This window comes from Tachypleus tridentatus, chromosome 7 (genome assembly GCF_004210375.1).
Source record: "Tachypleus tridentatus isolate NWPU-2018 chromosome 7, ASM421037v1, whole genome shotgun sequence".
NCBI lineage: Eukaryota > Metazoa > Arthropoda > Merostomata > Xiphosura > Limulidae > Tachypleus > Tachypleus tridentatus.
The window spans coordinates 106,906,575-106,920,944 of record NC_134831.1 but is presented as its reverse complement, the minus strand read 5'-3'; positions in this window follow the sequence as shown (position 1 = coordinate 106,920,944).

The window sequence follows — 14,370 nt, the reverse complement described above, 5'->3', positions numbered from 1 at the left end:
TTTTTTTTTTTCTCTAATCCCAATAATTTTGCCAAATAAAGTTCATTTTATAATTAGCTAACCTCATCATTGGTTAAACTAGTTGGAATTTTGTCATCAGTTTACAAGAAACCGGCCTACGTCCTATTTAGATGGGTTATTGTCATCTAATTCAACCACTTCAGAGGTCTTTGAATAAAACAACCTTATATTGCTGCCTAGTCCTGTTCGAGTTGATTACTAAATCTTTTGATAACTTAGATTGTATAAATTAGAATAATGAAACCTAACACAAACAGAACTACATTATCCTTATTAAAATATGACAGAATGTAACCTTGAAAAAGAGTTTTGTTTGATTAAGTGTTGTCTGTAAAGACTGACAAAATGAATTGAATGACTACTCATGACTAATTCTTGCCATTTTTTCTTATGACGCAGTTAAAATTGACTTGTAGAAGTGGTAAGCACTAATATTTAATCTACTTATAATTAGCGTGTTGAAGATTTTTATTATGTAGGAATGAGGAAAACGAATATTTGAGAAGTTACCTTTGAGAAAATATGTAAACAACTAAATAAACAGGCAGATAATAAAATGAGGAACTCCCCTTTCTATTGTGATAAACATGAGTTACTTTTATCAACCCCTTATAATTTCATTTTATGACGTGAAGTTTCTATATTAATTGTAATTATATTATTTAAACTACATCTTATCTCTGCTACCAGTTGTTAATTAATTAACCTTAGAACTTTTCGTTCAAAAGAAGTGGGCGCCAGAAAGAAAAGAATATAAAATCTAGTTTGGCTCAAACAAACAGAACAGTTTACAAGTGTGTTCATTAGGATAAACTCGTGTCCTCCTCTTACCGAAAAAATAAATGTTTTCAAAAATTGTTTTCTCGAAAAATTTAAATCGACTGGTGGATTTTTCCTTTCTTTTAATTTTTAATACTGAACATTGAATAATCTCTTTTACTTCACATAACTGTCCACGTAATCTGTATTTTTAGACTAACATTTATCTATTTCACAAGTTCAGCTGTTAAACCTGTTTAAACTGCATGACCGTCAGTGGTTCCAAGGTTCGCTCCAATTTACCACTAGTCCTCCCATCTCCAAGAAAACACGCTCTACTTTTATGGTGATGATAAACCCACTTGAAATAAAATTTATTCTAAGGACGACTGGTATCAAAACTTTAATAATTGTTAACATGGAGATGATCTAAGCATTGCTATCTACGTTATTTCAGTTAAAGTTTTAATACCCATGCTAGCCGTTTCTGGAATACTCTACCTTTTTGTGGACTGTTACTTGAGAGAGGACGAGGTCTCGCTAATTGGTTGTGAGAGGAGTGGATGATTAGCTGTCTTTCCTTTCGGGTCGGCTCGCGCAGATTTCCTCGGATCTCTTTAAGCAGTAATCAACAAATATCATCAATAAAACTTGGTAAATCTCGAAAGATTAGTTACACTACTTTCAATATCACTATGTGATATTCCAATAGAGTATTAAAGTGACTGTGTGTAATGATAAGGCATGACTAGTGTTAACCTTCTGAACCATGTTTGTTGTGTATTCAATAAGTGGCCCTGATGGTTCTATGATTAGGGGTGCTCGAAGCGTAGTCTGCGGATTACGGGTTCAAATCCACGTCATATCTAGCATATTCGCTCTTTTAGTCGTGGGGGTGTAAAAAATGTGATAGTCAATCCCACTAATCGTTGGTAAAAAACAGCATCTTATAAGCAAACTTAATAATTATGTAAGGTGGTATGACTAATAAAGCCTTCGATTTTCTACTTTTTATCCAACTATAGATCTTTCAGGAAATTTTATCTATAATGATTAAATTTAGAAATTTGAAAAGGATAAGGGAAGATTTCATATTCGAGTGTAAATTATGGTATGTTTAAAATTATTTTACTTTTATACTATTCAACATCTACATCAGAAATTCAAGGATAGGCGCCAATAGCCATACTAAAGAATTTTTATGTATTATTTAGCAAAATAATGTGTCCAACTACACAAGCTTAGGAAAGTCACTGTGCAGTTTTGTCTATTAATAAATATATAAGTGCACAATGACTTTCCGAACACACTGTATATAACAAATAAACAAATAGTCAGGTTGTTCATCCAATTTACCACATGCGTCGCCCCCCCAATGGCTAGCAGTATGTCTTCGGACTTACAACACTAAAAACCGTGGTGGGCAAAGCACAGATAGTCATTGTGTAACTTCGTGCTTATTTCAAAACAACAACAACACGTGCGCCGAGTTATACTCGTTTCAGTATATTGCAGCTCTGGTTATTAATCTCAGAGAATATGTACGATTTATATTTATGTATATTAAAATACACACTTACTGTCATATCCTTTTTATTTAGATATTGTCTTAGAGCCAGTTTTTGTTTAACTTTCTATAATTTTTTAAATTGTCTTTTGATAAGTTGACTTTGAGTTGGTTTTAAAATGGTTTAGCATTATAAAAACAATTCTGTTGACATTCCAGTTTATTGTAGCATTTTATTGTTTTTATTGTTAATGAGAGCAGATGGCGTTAGTGAAAGGTGGTGAGAAACGTGGAGAATAGGAGGGTTATTATTGTTTGGAAGGGAAGTCACCTTCCATAAAACGTTAGGTAACTCTCCTTCTGGGGTTCTTTCTCTTTTCTGTCTCTTTGCCCGCTACAACCTGCTTGAGACTCACTGGACCAATTTCTCACGAAAAACTTGTCTAATGAGATTTGTTTTTGCCTAGCACTCTCCCCATGTCTCACCACACCATGTATGCCACTTCTCTTCCTAAATTTTTCAAACCACCCCTACTAGCCTTAAAGGCATCACTTGTATCAGCACTCGTTCCAGGGGTGTTTTTCAAGAGATCAGCATGCAGTTGCTTTGCTTTCTCACAAATGATGGTCTCATAAATGCTATCACCAGCTAACCCAAATCAAAAACAGTTTTTTCTACCTCTTCTACTGTTTGTTTCGTAAGCACTGTCACTCCTTTTGCAACATCAACTCCTTTGATAACCTCTTTATTTTTCAGTATGGTGCAGACTGTATACTTCACCATACCAAACTGTGTAACAAGGTCAGACACACGAACATCACTCTCATACTTCGCTATGAGATCTTTTTTCACCTCTATTGTGGCTCTAACAACTTTGCTTTTTGATTTGCTGCTTTCATTATCCATCTTTGACCCGCTGGTGGCTTATTTAATCAGAATATTTAAAAAAAAAAGAAAAACAAGAACGTTCACAGCAGATTTTAGCGGGTGTGGAATGAGCGACAGATGCGGCTAAAATGTTTTGGGTGAGCTTGGTGTGGGCCGAAAAGGGTCAAAGAGTCGTTCGGGTCATTTCATGGGTTCGGGCCACGACAGCTTGGTTCGGGAACCGAGTTTATGTTCGACAACCGAGACATTTTTTTTTCAAACAATATGTTCGAAAACCGAATTGTTCGAGAACCGAGGTACCACTGTATTTATATAGGAGACCAGACATTACAGTAAAAGTCGGACTTTGAGAAGAACAAAATTTTATAGCAAAAAATTTCTCACCTTACATTGCACGGGCATTGAATTTGTAGGTGTAAAGTTTGTATAAATATTTTCACTGTATATTCACATAAGATCATTCTATAAACCTGAATTAAATTCTTGAAATATGAAACAAAAGTCAGACAACTAGTAAATCACTTTATTTAGCAATTAGGGCTAGCAAATACTGGGCTGTTTTAGATAGCGTCGTACTGAAAAATTAAGAAAAAGTAACCATTTTCTGAGACAAAAAATATTATTTTTCACAATAATTAATGTAGTGGAAAACTGTTTTGCTTGTGTTAAGTAAACTTTATTTTTTATATTAAGTATGATACCGTTCATTTAAAAATTTACCGTGTTTAAACAGAATTGGAATATTGTTAACTCTATTATTGATGTTAAAAAAAAAAAATAAGAAATTTTGTAATTTTGGTACTACTGATTTATCTGATTTGAATTATTTTTTTGTTAATGTTGCTAAATCTACTTGCTCCAATCCTAAATTTTGTTCTCAGGGCATGCCTCCTGCTCCTTCTTCTTCTTGTTACCTATATCCTGTTACTGTATCTGAAACTATGAATAATATTTTCTCCTTATCAAATTCAGCTTCTAATGGTGTAGATGGTGTTTCGGTTAAGATTTTGAAAGCTAATGCTAATCTTTTTGCACCAATTTTGACTTTTTTAATTAATTTATCTTTTACTCAAGGGAAGTTTCCTAATGCTTTAAAGTTATCATTGGTCATTCCTATTTATAAATCTGGTAATATTTCTGATTTTACGAATTATAGACCTATTTCCTTATTAATACATTTCTCTAAACTATTTGAAAAATCTATGAAGATTAGAATTTTATCATTTCTTGATAGACATTCAGTTTTGTCTCCTTCTCAATTTGGCTTTCGGCCTGGGCTTGGAACGGAGGTTGCTGTTGCTAAACTTGTGGAAGTATTACAGAAGCTTTGGATTCTGATCTTCATCCAATTGCTGTTTTTCTTGACTTAGCCAAAGCTTTTGATTCTGTTAATCATAAAATATTGTTAAATAAATTATCTTATTATGGTTTTAGAGGCATTGTTTTTTGATTGGTTTTTTCTTACTTTCACAATAGAAAGCAATCAGTTTGTATCCATAATAATTATAGTGATTGGCTTACAATTAATGTTGGAGTACCACAAGGTTCTGTTCTGGGCCCTTTATTATTTCTCATTTATATAAATGATATTCTTTACCAACAGTTTTTGGAGATATCCAAGCCTATGCCGATGATATTGCTGTTGTTTATAGTAAGCCAAATCTAATTAATGAAGCCATTATTTCTAGTGATCTTAATAAAATTAAAATTGGCTTTTCTGTAATGACTTATCCTTAAATATATCTAAATCTTTTCTTCTTCAGTTTAACCTTTATGGTGTCATTCCAGCTTTTCCTTCTATTTTTTATCATTCTAGTGATTGTTATACTTACCCTAATTGTAAGTGTCCCAAATTGACTCAAGTTTCCTCTGTTAAATATTTAGGAATTATTTTAGATCGAAAATTAAATTGGCAATTTCATATTAATTCTTTAGTTAATAAATTAAAATATAGTTCTATGCTAATTTTTGAACTTAGTCATTGTGCTCCTTATCATATTTTGTTAAGTGTATATTATGCTCTCTTTCAATCTTTCTTACAATATTGTATTTCAATTTGGGGTGGCACATATAAGACTTTTAATTCCTATTCACAAGTTGCAAAAAAGTGTTTTCTCTCTTATTTTTACTCATAGGCTTGATACCGATTTCAGTAAATTTAACTCCCTCTTTCATATGATAAACTTTATTTATATTTTTTAGCTTTATCTACATTGCATGTTTCTTTTAATAGGCCTTTTAAAGTCACTTCATATTTTACACGACTTCAATCTTTTTTTCCAATTAATGTACCCACACCACGTAAAACAGTTACACTTCATCAATATCTTTATTTGGCACCTCGTATTCATAATTTTATTCCTTATAGTATAAGATCTTCTATTAATCGTGTTAATCAAAAGAAATACTTAAAACAATGGATCTTAAATACTGATGATAATATTCTGGGAACTTTACATTGATTTTGTAAGTTTTGATTTTACATTTTTATGTGTTTAACCATCACAGGACGAGTTAACTCTTTGTTGATGGTTTTATAATGATATTTGATTTTTTGTGTCTAATTTATTGCTTAATAAATTTATTATTATTATTATTATTATTATTATTTATTTTGAACTCCTTTCCTTAAAACTATATTTATAAATTACATCAATAAAGATACAATCAAACCTTCAGATTTATTCCCAGGAAAAGTCCCGTTCTTGATACAAGGAAAGTATTTTAAAATTCTGTTCTTTGATAAATAAAGGTTTGTCGTGCGTATCATAGTTACTTTTATAATTGTCTGAATTTAGGATACCAAGGTGGGAATTTTCAATATATTTTGGTGTAGTGTCATTTAGTAGATAGTGACACAATGTATTTATTATTCTGGTCACATACATACAAATATACACGCCATGTCCTTTAGAGAATAGTGAGATTGGAAAATATAATGTAATTCTTTGTATTGGATTTGCTAAAATATATATCTTTAACATTACATAATGTTTCAATGGTTAATAGATAGCCTATACCATGTTATTGTATTATTAATTAACTTTGCTTTTAGTTCGTGGTTTTAGTAAATTTAGGATAATTATATCTATATAACCCACAACAGTAACTTAATAACTGTGATAGTTTACCCGGTGTCGTCTCAGGTATCTTTGAAATGTTTCGTTACGTTGGATGATAATGAATTAATAGGTATTAATAAGGATTTTAAATGTGCTTTTGTTGTAAAGAATAACCACCATTTTGATCAAGTAATTATTTTAGTTGAGAATAACATTGTTATTGTCGGACGATGTAACATAAATATTTTTATTTAACGACAGTTCTTTTAAAATATTTCTTCAGGGCTTAAACGGTAAGGACGAACATTAGGGATAAAATCATAAGTAGAAAAGGCAGAGTTCTTTATTTTCGTCATAAAAATGTTACTCAATCGATAAAGAGTTATTTTATCTTTCATAAGAAGGTCCTTCAGGTGTCTGTATTGTGATTTGAAAGTGTAAACTAAATTAGGTACGTAGAGTCTACGTGATGGAAGAGAGAACTGAAGACCTTTAGCTAGCACTGATTTACACTAATTATTTATGTTATAATTACATAGGTTAACAACCTGGTCGTCAGAATGAAACAAGGAATGAATGTTGTTAGTCAGTCAATTAAGCTTCAAATTTTGGACATGTTCACACTGAACAATTTTTCTTCATTCCATTGGTTCCACTTGTTTAGTACATCGGTGTAATCAACAGTAGTATCAACAATTCTGGCCCGGCATGGCCAGGTGGGTCAAGGCGTGCGACTCATAATACTGAGGATTGCGGGTTCGTATCCCCGTCGCACCAAACATGCTCGCCTTTACAACCGTGGGGGCATTGTAATGTTACGATCAATCCTACTATTCGTTGGTAAAAGAGTAGTCCAAGAGTTGGTGGTGGGTGGTGATGACTAGCTGCTTTCCCTCTAGTCTTACACTACTAATTTAGGGACGGCTAGTGCAGATAACCCTCGACTAGCTTTGCGCGAAATTAAAAAACAAACAAATCAACAATTCCAAGGTTAGTAGAGTACACATTGAACATTTTTCTCACTAAGTTGTCTGTTCTGTTGATATTTTGTTCGAAATGCTTGATCCAAAGTTTGCTGCACCAAACATGTTCACCCTTTATGACGTGTGTGGTGGGAGGGGGAATATTGTTGCGGTTAATCTCAGTGTTCGTTTCTAAACGAGTGGTTAGTGGATGGTGATTACTAGGTACCTCTATTTTTCACTGCTAAATTACGGACGACTGGCGTTGATAGTCCTCGTGTAGCTTTGAGCGAAAGTTAAAACAAATCAAGTCTCTTTATACCCGTGGTTCTTAACCTTGTTGGAGGTACTGAAACCCGGAAGTTTCGTACTTGCATTCACTGAACCCTTCATAATTGGAAAAATAAAATATGATTTTTTTTCAAATTCAAAACATAAGTAGATATTTTATTGGTGCACAAAATGAACCATGCATCAGTTGCATACAATATCACTGTGTTCAAAGAACAAAACCAACAAAATATGAATTTCAAATAAAAACAAAACATAACTCAATATGTACTGCAAATCAATGTGACTTTTGCTGTTGCCTTTCAGAGACAAGTTCAGAAATGCGAGGCTTCACTTTGGCAAGTGCCACTCTCATATCATTTTCACAACAAAGTCTGTTCCTTTTCTTCGATTTTATGTCTACCATCCTCGAAAATATTGCTCACAAAGATACGTTGTAACAAACGGTATGAGTATCTCAAGGGCTTTTTTTAGCAATAATAGGGTAAGCTATGATTTGGTGACACCAAAACTTTGAGAGCGTTGTTGTTCTGAAAAGTTGCTGTTGAGCCTGGCTCTGCTGAAGTTCAATGATTTCGTTGAGGTATTCATCATTGACATCTATTTTCACAACACTAAACGTGAACGGCTGTCTCTCCCATGCTGGATATGACTCTCTGGTGTGGAAATATCCATCAAGAGACTTTGCGAGCTCATCTAAGTGCATGGCAATTGCTTGCTTCAGTTCCCTGAGTACAGAAATGTCTCCGATTTCAGACACATCTTCGATCTTACTTACACAGTCGTCCAGTAGGGAAAGTTTGCGAAGTTATCATTTTCTGTTCGTCGTTTCCATAACGGTAGCTTTTTTCAAAAAGCCTTCAGGTTTTCTTCTGCTTCGATGATGTTGACTCCACCGCCCTGCATTTGTTGATTGAGGACATTGAAGATATCGGCCATGTACGTCAAAATGAAAATGAACTCAGATCTTTTGAAGCAATCTGCATGACAATATTGGTGCTCTCGCAAAACAGGGCTAATTCCACACGCATGGCAAAACACGATTCAGCACCTTTCCCCGGATAACCACCAAACGGTAGAATGGAACAGAAGTACATAGTTAGTATGAAGGGATTGAAAGATTAGGAAAAACATCACAAATGACACACAATTACTACAATCACAAGTCGACTGCTAAGCGCAAAAAGTTCCCTGCAGCACAGATATTAAGGACGAGTGATGTGACGTGACCAGCTGCAACCAATGATGGCCAAGTGGAGCATGACGTCACGAATCATACGAGTGGGGTGAACGGAACAAACACACACACAGTGTATGTGTCTTGACCTCCACCGAACCCCTGAGACTGGCTTACCGAACCCCTGGGGTTCAATTAAACCCATGTTAAGAATCACTGCTTTTGACAAATCTGAAAATCTAACGATTTTTGGACATTTCGATTTGGCTCTTTGAAGTGGAGAAACTTTGGAATGATGTGTCGAAGTTATAGATATAGTTCTAGTTATAGAATATAGATGTTAGAGAGTTTATGTATTCTGACTGTAAGTACTTTTGTTGATTGATTTGGTGTTTTATGGCACAAAGCAGCTAGGTTATCTGCGTCCAGAAGTACTTTTGTAATATCTGGAGGCAAGTTTAATGAACCAGTCTTGTAGAGGGTGTGGTTCTGTTAGTGATTTGAGCTAGATTGGTGGTGTGTGTCTTTGTAGTCTCTATATGAATTTAATAGATTTGTTCTGTAGCCCTGAGTATATGTGGCTGGCCATGTTACAAGTAGAGGCGTTGCCGAATTCGAACAGAGGTCTGATGTAAACTTTATAAATCGTTAGAATGGTTTTGGATGAGTAACCTGTTTTCGGTCCACTGATGCATTTCAGGAAATTGATTCTGATGCTGGTTTTACTGATAATATTATGGAAGTGTTGCTTTCGTGATACGTTCTGGGAGAATGTGAGGCCTAAACATTTGATTGTACTGGGAAAGTTGATTTTGGTACTGTTGAGGTGTGGGTTGGTGTTCTTCAATGTTTTCCTGTATTTATTTACTTTCTGATGGAACACTGTAGCTTGGGGTTTAGGGAGACGCCCCACTTGTCACACCATAGTGATATAGTGTTGAGCGTCGTTTGCACTCTGGCTGCAGCAGGGTGTGGGTTACTTGAGCTGTTCATTATGGCTATATCGTCAGCATACTGTGATGTTAATGCGTAGTTGAGGGGGAGAATGGTATATCGTTGATATAAATGTTGTACAGGACTGTACTAAGTACTGAACCTTGGGACAGTTGAATTAATAAGGTTGGAACTTGATTCGTGAATTCTGACCTTAGCTCTACGATTCGTGATAAAACTAGATATCCATCAGAAAATCTGGGGTGGTAAACCTACGGTGTGTGTTTTAAACCTGAGGCTGTTGTGCCAGAATGAATCAGGCTTTCTGAATGTCGAGGAAAGTGGCTGCTGTGGATTGTTTGCGAATCAAACTGCGGTAAACGGATTCAGTAAGTCTAACAAGGTAGTCTATTGTTTGCCTGGTTGTTCTACCAGCGTTTTGGTTGTTACTTATTATTTTATTGGATTTCAAGTAGCAATTAATTCTGTTGATTATTACTTTTCCCATCAGTTTACCGAGGACGTTGATTAGACTGATTGGTCTATAATTACTGGAGTTAATAAGGTCGTTAACTGTTTTCTGTACTGTCTTAATAATAGCTGCCTTCCAGGCTCTGTAGTAGTATCCTGATAAGAATGAGAGATAATAATACCTTCCTTGATACTTCCTCTTTAAATATCACTCATTCATGAGACTCAGTTTCAGATGTATCACCACTCTCTGGTTTCAAACGTGGCTTATGGACTAACTGCACATGTAGGTTCCTTCCTTTTCATTTCCATATATCATTTTTTCTTTGTGGTATACCAGAGAACGTTATAACTGGTAGGTACTCTCCATCCTACAAAATGCTGTTGGTTACGTCATTGAAGAACTAGTTTTAAAAAGGTATTGAACCAATAAAATAATATTAGTTGGTTAAGAAACCCCTGTCATATCTTTTTCAAAAGGTTGATTCCCAGATGGTCTGGTGTAGAAAGGAGACAGACTAGTCTAGATGTACTGTGTTGGCTAGGATATCACACATTACCATGGGAAAGGTGGACCAACCATGACATCTACAATAAAGGATATTATCCTCTTTTAAACACCCAGTTTAATGAAACATACTTTCAAAATGGGCGAAGAATGTATCTAGTTATAAGCTTTCTCCCACATGTGTCTTCTTCTAAGTTGTGATGTCACACTCCATAGAGATGAATTTGGATACTTTCCGAAGGGTGCTCATCTTGGTAAATTATGCACTGTTTCCTCAACCAAGTCAATGTGAGTTCAGGTAAGATATCGTAATAATTTCTTACACTGATATCTCGACTCACACTTCTGGTACTTCTTTTCTTGGAAACAGTTGCGACAGAGGAATTAGTCTCGCTTGTGTTGGTGGAGTGTTGTCAAATGTCATAACCTTCTTGAAACATGGGATAGGTGGGAGTTTCAAGACTAGTCGCGGGAAAAAAATATTTTTGTGAATGTAGAGTATCACTGAACGATATAGTCATCATATGAGAAGAGGTATCTATCGGAATAATACTTAAGATGTACGAAAGTGTTAAGTTTTCATCAATAAATCATCAACCTAGAACAGCCTTTTGTTTAAAACTCATAGACAATATAGATAGATGTAAGTCAATGCTAAAAATTGACGTTACTAAAACTATTCAAAATTTATGTATAAACTTGTATACTGGTCCTTCTGTTTGTAAGTTCCAAAGTAGAATTATTTGGCTTTAACATTTACCATCATTACCTATCTGTATGCTTTGTAACGGCAGATCATAGATTAGTGATGACGAGAAATCCACTTGTTGAGAAATTTATATGCAAAAACGGCTCGTTTGGGTTGAGAAAATATTTTACATAGAAGAGCGAACATCGTTTCGACCTTCTATGTAAAATATTTTCTCAACCCAAACGAGCTATATAAAGATCATAGATTAATGATACATTTAAATGATATCACAGTAATATTTGATTTCATGTACTTTTTGGTTTAAAATATTCTAACAAACAAGCTTTTAAATCTTCACAATACTTCATCAAAGCTACACTTCAACATTATTTGATTTCACTAACATTATGGCATTGTTATATCTTTATTAACCCTATATTACAACAGCATGGCCAGATGAATAGGGCGCTCAAGTACCAATTTGAGAGTAGCGGTTTCGAATCCCTGTCACACCAAATATGTTTATCTTTTGGGGCGTTGTAAAGTGACGGTCATACTCACTATTCGTTAGTAAAAGAGTAGCCAAAGAGTTGGCAGTGGGTGGTGATGACCAGTTACCTTTTTTCTAGCATTACATTGCTAAATTAGGAACGGCTAGCGAAAATAGCCTTATATTGGTTGGCCGAAATTCAAAAACAAATAAACTTGCTTAACAGTATTTCATGTGTGTAGACAATTTACGTCATTTTAAAACTTAAAGGAAATCGACCTGTTTCTTAGGGTTTTTTTTGTTAACGTTTATCAAATTTATTATTATCAGGTCTAGATTGTTTGTTGTTTGGCTTTTCGTTTTTTGTAAATTTCGCCAAAAGCTACACCAGGATTAACCACGCTAGCCGTCCATAATTTACAGAGGGAAGACAGACAGCCATCACCACCCAAGGCCAAATCGTGGGATACAATTAGTGTACCAACGTATACTGGGATTAACAGAAATTATAACGTCCCACGGCCGAAAGAGAGTGTAGTTTTGATGTGATAGGGGGATTAGAGCCCGTGATACTCAGGTTTTAAAAAGTCAAGTAACCTAACCACCTGGCTATTCGACTTCGATTCTAGATTTAATTGTTTATCCATACAACGCTTGTATTCTAATGTTACGCCGCATGTACATTTGTATTTTATAGACCATATATTAGTAAAGTTTTTAATGTATGATTTTATATAAATATTCACATTTCTCATTAAATAAATTCCACCTACAGGCTGCTAAATATGCTTACAGTTTCTGAGATAATGTATTGATGATATATGTGTAATTAATTTATTAAAATGATTCAACACTTACAAGTTATAACAAAAGTTCTATCTTCATATTGGTGAACTACTAATTCTGTTTGACAATAAAATAGTAAAAACATTAGGACCAACACTAACTTACCAGTAGTTCACATATGAACAAAAGTTTATATATTAAGGGTGTATTTCACATGCTACCCTATATATGTAATCATAACTGTGGGCTAGGATGGAGTATTGTTTTAGTTGGGCTTGGTTGGGTTTGTATCAAAAAATGTTTCTTGTTCTTGTAGCTTTTGTGGTTTTAATATTTGTGATGTTCTTCGAAAAGACAGTGGTACATCTTCAAATGTACATGTCTAAAATTCATGGTTCGATTCCTCTCGATAGACGCAGGAGATAGCCCAATATTTATTATGATTTCATTCTCCAAAAGAAAACACTTTAAATACGTTACGAATATGTTTGTAACTACGTCAGTCACAACCACTGTCCTACAGTTGTTTGTATGGGTTGTAGTTTAACTAGAGGGTCAGGACTTGACTGTACGTAGCACGTGCATAACAGGAATATGATGGTGTTACTCACGTGCAGCAGCCACATTATTCTACATGGAGACACCAACAAAGATAACCAAAGGTCGACCCTGTATTTTTTCAACCAACTAGTATTATTATACGATTCAATTCTAAGTATTTAATTGAAAACAGGGTCATCGTTATTTCACTAATTTGTTATTAGGTCAAAGATGGCAGAATAAACAAAGCCGGCCAGGTGCATGACCTTTATAACGGTCTGGTACACGTTACTCTGACACCTACATACAAACTCAAGACAGTCATAACGGTTTCTTTTTCTTACAGCAAAGCCACATCGGGCTATCTGCCGAGCCCACCGAGGGGAATTGAACCACTGATTTTTGCATTGTAAATCCGGAGACTTACTGCTGTACTAGCGGGGGGCCCATTCATAACGGTCTCACACTAGCCATTGTCACCTATAAAAATAGTCAAATTAGTCACAGAGACGAATATAACAGTATCAGTTACACCGACGAATATAACAGTTTCTCAACTGTAACTCTGACACCCAAAATGTTTCACACCAGTTATACTGACATAAATAATATAATCAATCCTAGATGCACTGATTCTTATTATAGTCTCACACACACAAACAGGATATTTTGTTGTCATATTACTATTAATTATAGTGAGTAAAAAATGTCCAAAATACTATATGAAATTAGTTTGTGAAAAAGAAATGTTACATTCTAAGATAAACTGTTCGTAACATTAAGTATTCGGAAGTATCTAGTATAGTTTATTAGTCACGCCTAAGCCTTATTCTAATTAAACTATATTAAATGACGTATTTCAATGCTCGCTGGAGTATCCCTCCCTTGGATGGAAATGATGTAAATTCATGGTTAATGAAAGGAGTCCTTAGGAGATAAAAAGTTGCTTTTCTTATATGCAATTTTAAAAGCAACGCCCATAAAAACTGCAAAATACAAAATGTGAAACCGTAAAATTCTGTATATCTCCGTATGCACCCATTAAATATACATGCCAAATTTGGTGAAAATCCATCATTAAAGGGAGAAGTAGTGGTAAAAAATATCACCCAAAAATTGCAAAACCAAAACTTTGCACATATCCTCCACACCAGTTTTGGTGAGGATTCATATCCACCTTGCAAAGTAGTGACATGGTCATACAACACTTTTATATTTATACAGATTCTATTTTGACTCGTAAACAATTACAGCTCTTCAATAGACATTGTTGAAAGATTTTT